Source organism: Nomascus leucogenys, chromosome 21 (genome assembly GCF_006542625.1).
Source record: "Nomascus leucogenys isolate Asia chromosome 21, Asia_NLE_v1, whole genome shotgun sequence".
In the NCBI taxonomy this organism is placed as follows: Eukaryota; Metazoa; Chordata; class Mammalia; order Primates; family Hylobatidae; genus Nomascus; species Nomascus leucogenys.
In genome coordinates this window covers 14913861-14920862 of record NC_044401.1, presented here as the reverse complement: position 1 = coordinate 14920862, position 7002 = coordinate 14913861, and the positions used below count along the sequence as shown (strand labels likewise).

The following is a 7002-nucleotide window of genomic DNA, read 5'->3' as shown; positions in this document are numbered from 1 at the left end:
TTAGGATATGAACAGACACTTCTCAAAAGAAGACAGTTATGCAGCCAAAAAACACATGAAAAAATGCTCATCATCACTGGCCATCAGAGAAATGCAAATCAAAACCACAATGAGATACCATCTCACACCAGTTAGAATGGCCATCATTAAAAAGTCAGGAAACAACAGGTGCTGGAGAGGATGTGGAGAAATAGGAACACTTTTACACTGTTGGTGGGACTGTAAACTAGTTCAACCATTGTGGAAGTCAGTGTGGCGATTCCTCAGGGATCTAGAGCTAGAAATACCATTTGACCCAGCCATCCCATTACTGGGTATATACCCAAAGGACTATAAATCATGCTGCTATAAAGACACATGCACATGTATGTTTGTTGCGGCACTATTCACAATAGCAAAGAGTTGGAACCAACCCAAATGTCCAACAACAATAGACTGGATTAAGAAAATGTGGCACATATACACCATGGAATACTATGCAGCCATAAAAAATGATGAGTTCATGTCCTTTGTAGGGACATGGATGAAACTGGAAAGCATCATTCTCAGTAAACGATCGCAAGGACAAAAAACCAAACACCGCATGTTCTCACTCATAGGTGGGAATTGAACAATGAGAACTCATGGACACAGGAAGGGGAACATCACACTCCGGGGACTGTTGTGGGTTGGAGGGAGCGGGGAGGGACAGCATTAGGAGATATACCTAATGCTAAATGACAAGTTAATGGGTGCAGCAAACCAACACAGCACATGGATACCTATGTAACAAACCTGCACATTGTGCACATGTACCCTAAAACCTAAAGTATAATAAAAAAAATAATAAAATAAATAAATAAATAGAAAGAGGGATAGTGAAAGAGAAGGGTGAGGGGAGAGAGAGAAATATCACTGAAAAGAAAGAAACATTCTTAGGAATCTTACAATTCACAGTAATATCTGGCAAGTTATTTCATTCATGCTATAGAAATTCTAATGAATAAAGCCATTATCTTGATACAAATGCTGAAGTACACAACTACTTATATAATTTCAAGTCTCATAAGACCTCAGCACTATGAAGATTATTTCTCGAACTTGGAAATTGTTCTATTTATATCTGCTAACCCTGAGATTGAACACAGTGAACCATGAAAATGAAGATATGGTAACAAATGAAGATGTCACCCATAAAACCTTTCTTTAAAAAAATTTGTCTGGAAACATGATCAAGTAATTTACATTCACAAACTGTAGATTAAGGATTCATTGTGATGGTATTACTGTTATTTTATCTTCATAATAATTCTTACTCTGAAAGAAATTCTGATTTTTAAACAATTTAGAAATAGCTAATTTTGATCCTACTTATGCATTCAACATTATTATGCATTAAATTATTTTCTTGAAGAGTTGTATTTATTAAGAACAGCTGTCAATAAACTGGTACCTTGATTATGGTCTTCTAGTATATTCCCCCAGAAAAACTCAAGAGCAGCTGTGTGGTAGAGACATAATAGGACAAAGTTATTTATATAGACTTTGGTATAACTGTGACCTTTTCAAACCAGAATCATCCATGCCTGTCTTCATTAGAGTTGAGCCTCAACCAAGATAAAGTTCAAGTAACAGAGGGAACACATCAGCTTGACAAGACTGTCGTCTTCAATATATTTGTAGTCATAATTTGCAAAATGATATGACACATTTTCCCCTATCTATTTGACAAATTGGTGGCTTTTTTGAATTTTATTTCAAAAGCCGCATGTGTGGCTGCAAAGCATCTCTGCTTTCTGGTAATTTTATTACAAACACTTAAGGCTGAATGACATGCGCAATGGAGCACCGCATTTTTGAAATTGATGAGAAAAATTATGCCTGGTAATTCGTGTGCAAGGAGTCAGATCTAGAATCTAGAGGGAAAAGTAGATGCACAGCCTGGGGAGGTCAATACTGGGGGCTGCCTTTCATGTTAGACTAATCTTGACATCACCATTTTATTTGGCAGCTGTTATCAACACTCCCGCAAATAAATCTCTGCCACTACTCTCAGAGAAACTCCCCCTCATTCTTATGCGAGATGTCTTATAAATGTCCAAACAAGTATTCCTCTAATTAGAATGGGCATCAGATTAATAAGCAAGTTGGATTCTGAATCATCCCTCTGCTATATCCTAAAGCTTTTTGGCAGAGGAAGAGAGATGCTTCATCTCAATTCTTTTTGTTTCCTTGCAGTGTTCTCAGGAACTCCCACAAGACAATGAAAATGAGTCAACAGAAGCACCTCGTGGTCGACAGTGTCTTGTTGAAGATAAAGGTTATTCTTTATATTAATTTATAAAAGACATTAGGAGCATGTTCCCTTATAAGAGGACATTAAGAGCAGCCAGGCATATATTCTCCTCTTGTCTGCTACTGACACCTGGTTTCAAGGAACTCTCAATCTCTGCTCAGACCCTCCCTTTAGGGAGCAAATAACCGGAAAGGCTCAGGAATATAAAAAAATTCAGAAGCCAAAATGCACTCTTATATTTGGGATATATCTACTCCTTCTTCTTAAAATGAAAATATATCTGCAATAGTTCATAAGTTATCTTAAAAGAAATGTAGATGGTCAAGAGATCGAGACTGTCCTGGCCAACATGGTGAAACCCTATCTCTAATAAAAATACAAAAATTAGCTGGGCATGGTGGCATGCACCTGTAGTCCCAGCTACTCGGGAGGTTAAGGAAGGAGAATTACTTGAACTCGGGAGGCGGAGATTGCAGCGAGCCAAGATCGTGCCACTGCACTCCAGCCTGGCAACAGAGTGAGACTCCGTCTAAAAAAAAAAAAAGATGCAGCTGGCAGGCTTAAAGGATAGTTATTTGGAATACATCTGGACTGACTGCATTTTACACACACATATACTCGTGTATTTTATACACACACACACCTCTCTCTCTCTCTATATATATATATGTATTATCAAACATCTGAGTTTAACTTACCTTATGTAATTAACTTTATTTGATCTTTCAGATTTAGTAACTAAGAACCAGTTTTTACCCATATGCAGTATTTCTTTACTCTGTGGTGCTCTGGGAGATGTGAATTTATAAAATTGCTGTTAAGTTATTTTCATTCTTGTTGGTATACTGGAAAAGAAAACAGAGAAAAAAACCACATTGAGCTACATACATTCCTACTTCCTGGTCCAAGTAATTTGTTGCTAAGAGACTGTGAGACTTTCTTGGGTTATTTTTAATTTCTTTTGTTTGTGGTTATGTTTTTGGCTTTCATATGTTTTTATTAAGTGTAATATTATCTGCTTTGCCTGGCTCTTCAAAGCAGAAGCTCGACCATAACAACGTGAATGTTGAGAAATACTGTTAACAAGATCAAGATATATACACAAATATGTGCTGCCATCAGCCTCTCTCATAACGGGAAAATATTTAGGAAAAAGAAGCAGAGTGCTTTGTTCAAAGCAACTACAAATCCATGGCCACAAATGCCATCATTTTGTTATTTTCAACTTTGCCCTCTCTACCTTGCTTTTCACTTTCGTTGATTCTCCTATGATGCTTTCTCTTTTTCTAATTTTATCTCAAATTCTCTTCTCTCTCCTGGCTGCATGCTTCTGTTTGTTTGTTTGATTGTTTGTGTTTCCTCCTACACCTACTCCTCAATTTCATTCTTCTTCATTTTCTTTAGAATGACTTTTTTTTTTTTAATTATCTTACTCTTCCTCCTCATCCTGTCCTCCAGCTATTTGTTCGTATTTTGTTTTTTTTTTCTGTAGGGGAGGAAATTAAGTGATTTATGTTCAGTGAGATAGAAAGGAGAGCAGAGGAGAGGACAACAGAAGAGAGGAGAGGACAAGGGGAAGAAAGTGGGAGCAGGCAGGAAGAGACACATATGGTCCTTTTGAGTTATTTAGCTTCCAAATTATGAGAGCTGAGCTAAGGGTATTTGAATCTCTTTCCTGAAAGATAGAATGTCTTCATTGTCAGCTCAGCTCTCATATGTTGGAACCTCCCGATATACACAGATGTTACCCAGTTATTAAATTCTAGATACTACTATGAATGGATTTTTCACATCAAATTACGATCCCAATTCAATTGACTTTAAGATAAGAAGATTATCCAATGAGCCTGATCTAATCATGGGAGCTCTTAGATCTGAGTCAAGAGGTCAGAGACTTAAAATGTCAGAGATTCAAAATCAGAAAGAGTGGCTGCTGCTGTCCTGGAAGTAAACAAACACAACTGAGGAGCTCAGGGTGACCTCTAGGAGCCAAGCGTGGTCTCTGGTCAGCATTTAGTAAAAAAAATGGGGAGTGTCCCACAACTACAAGAAACTGAATTCTGCCAATAACATTAATGAGCTTGGAGGAAGACACAGCCTCAGAGCAGAATGACAGTGTGACTGACACTTGGCTGCAGTCTTGATTGCAACCCTGTGAAACCCTGAACAGAAAACCCAATTATACCATGTTCAGATAAAGAAACTGTAAGACAATAAATTAACATTGCTTTAAGCCACCAATTCTGTGGTAATTGATGGTGCATTAATAGAAAATGAATACATTTTTCATATATAGATGGCAACGGAGCAAGAGTTTATTAGATAGATCTACTGTTGCTGTGTCAGGCCTTCATCTGCTAAAATTATTTTTAACAAAGAAAATTTTTTATGGTTTCAGAAAGAAATTAAAGAGTCTCAAAAGACCTGTTTAATTGCTTATAATATTTATATCTATAGGTATAGTTAATATATATGCTGGAAATAATTCATTGTAAGTCCTTTAAATAAGAAATTTAGAATACAGGAAACTGTATGGAAAAAATTATTGTTAACAATATCACAAGTATTCATTGATCTTAACTTCTGGATGCTCAGCAAAGGCAATAGAATCACTTTTGTTTTAAAATTACTATTTCTAAGTGCCTTAATGGAGAGCCTCAAAATACTGTGAAAACAAAAAACCAAAAGTTGGAATCACCAGAATTTCTTCCCTTTCTTTCCCATTTTTATCCTTAATGGGGAAAGCACATGTCCACGATTTGATGGCAAGGACTAGCATAATGAAACCTGGAGGAAGATTTCATTTTTTTACACATTTTCTCCAGCATACAGTTTGCTGTTAACCCATGCCTCTCCATTGTATGATATAGATGACACCTAACACCCGTTTTCCTCTTTCTTCCTCCTAAGAGAGGCCGATTAATCCAGAGATTCACAGTATATCTAGCTCTCAAGAAGAATTTTGATTAGTTTTAAGCCAGTCAGCAAATGACATCCCCTAGTCTGGAGGTGCACATGTGAATTAAGTTTTCCCAATCAGACTGAAGAGAAGAAATATTTTCTATGCTTGAAGGGGAAATTTCCCCTTTCCTTTTCTGCCAGTAGCAAATAAGAATTAATGCCACTGTGATGGTCACTGACATCCATCCTGAAACCACTGGACAACCAGGCTTAGGAGGTAGCTAATTCTGAGGAAAGCAGAGGAGAAAGATTAAAAGGACTTGAGTCCTTCATTACATTGGGCATCTCATTACAGCACGCCAGGAGCCCACTCTGCCTCTGGACTTCCAGTTATATCGGATAATAAATTTTTTATTAGTTAAGCCACTTTGAGTGGGGGTTTTTCTGTTATTTGAAGCTCAAATATCTTAACAGATAACATGTTGGATCAACGCTCACTGTCAGTATGCTGTTCAAACTTCAGCTGAGCTTCATTTTCAAATGTAAAGCATTTCAAAGACCTGTAGAATTTCATCTCTAGTTTCCCAGGCAACTATTACATGTCACTCATAGATGTTCCGAAGCACACAGGTAATATTCTATCTCATCACCTCAATGTTAAATCCAGAGAAAGACAAATGAAACAGGTGCCAATAAATCCTCAAGGCTGCAGAGAGAAAAGAAAAGAATGAAAATCCAGGATGCAGCAATTTTACTATCTAATCTCCCTTTTTCCACTCTTTGTTTTCATTTTTTTTAATGCTGCTCAGAGAGATCCAAAATTAGATATAAATTTTCTTGAAGGTTAAGTCTTCTTTTTGCATTTGTTTCCAGGACACACTTGACCCTCACATACAAGAAACACTGCCTCTTGCAGAGAAAAGATTCAACAATTCTAAGTCCATCATCTAAGATCTTTACTCTCTTTTCTCTACATGATAAGAATAAAATTCAATCACGGACCTAAGTAGGTATAATAGACATTAATATAAATCATTTAAATGCTAATACTCTTTCTCTATAAACATCTATTCAATAAGGCTAAAAGATGAAAATAAAATCGAAAATTTGCTTTTTGTCATTCTGGTAATGCTGTTCTTCATCATAGACAATAAATTGGAGATAACTTCAAGCCAGAGATGGTAGCTTTGCTCATAGTTGCTTTGGATGATAATCAAATGAGACTTTCATTTATGTCACAGATGGAAGCTTGCAAGTCAAAACATTCAAAAGAAATGAAGATTTCTACATACCCAAGAACCACTGAGCTAGCCAGTGAGTGAGTCATCATCCATTTATGTCACAGATGGAAGCTTCTAAATCAAAACATTCAGAAGAAATGAAGATTTCTACATACCCAAGAACTACTCAGCTAGCCAGTGAGTGAGTCATCATCCCTCACTTGGCCTGCTCTTTGGCTCCATACTGGCTTCTTGGCTTCTGTTCCTTACCTGCTACAGTTTTTGTTCACACAGTAGCCAGAACGATTCTGTTGAAATGAAACAGACCATGTCATTTAAGCTCAAAAACCTCGAACGACTTTTCATCTCACTCAGAATACTATGGTCGTGTGGAACCCATATTATATGACCTCTGGCTAACTTGTTTGACTTTATACCTCACCATTCTTTCGTCTCAAAGTTCACTCTATCAGCCCTGACTCTTTGGTGGTGAAACCAAGTATGCTTCCATTCACTGCCTCTGCACCTACATAACTTCTGCTTGTGAAGCTCTTCCTGGAGACATTTACTTGGCTCACACTCTTCAATCAAGTCTTCGTTGAAATG

At 37.1% G+C, this 7002-nt stretch overlaps 1 long non-coding RNA gene across 1 annotated transcript; it reads right to left on the bottom strand.

Annotated features, from left to right (window-relative positions):
* Positions 1-1433: 1433 nt before the first annotated feature.
* Positions 1434-6723, bottom strand: LOC115832129. Its single transcript, XR_004027570.1, has 3 exons — positions 5675-6723; positions 3032-3120; positions 1434-1480 (listed from the first exon to the last, which is right to left on the bottom strand). It is a non-coding gene; the product is annotated as an uncharacterized LOC115832129 (long non-coding RNA).
* Positions 6724-7002: the final 279 nt, after the last annotated feature.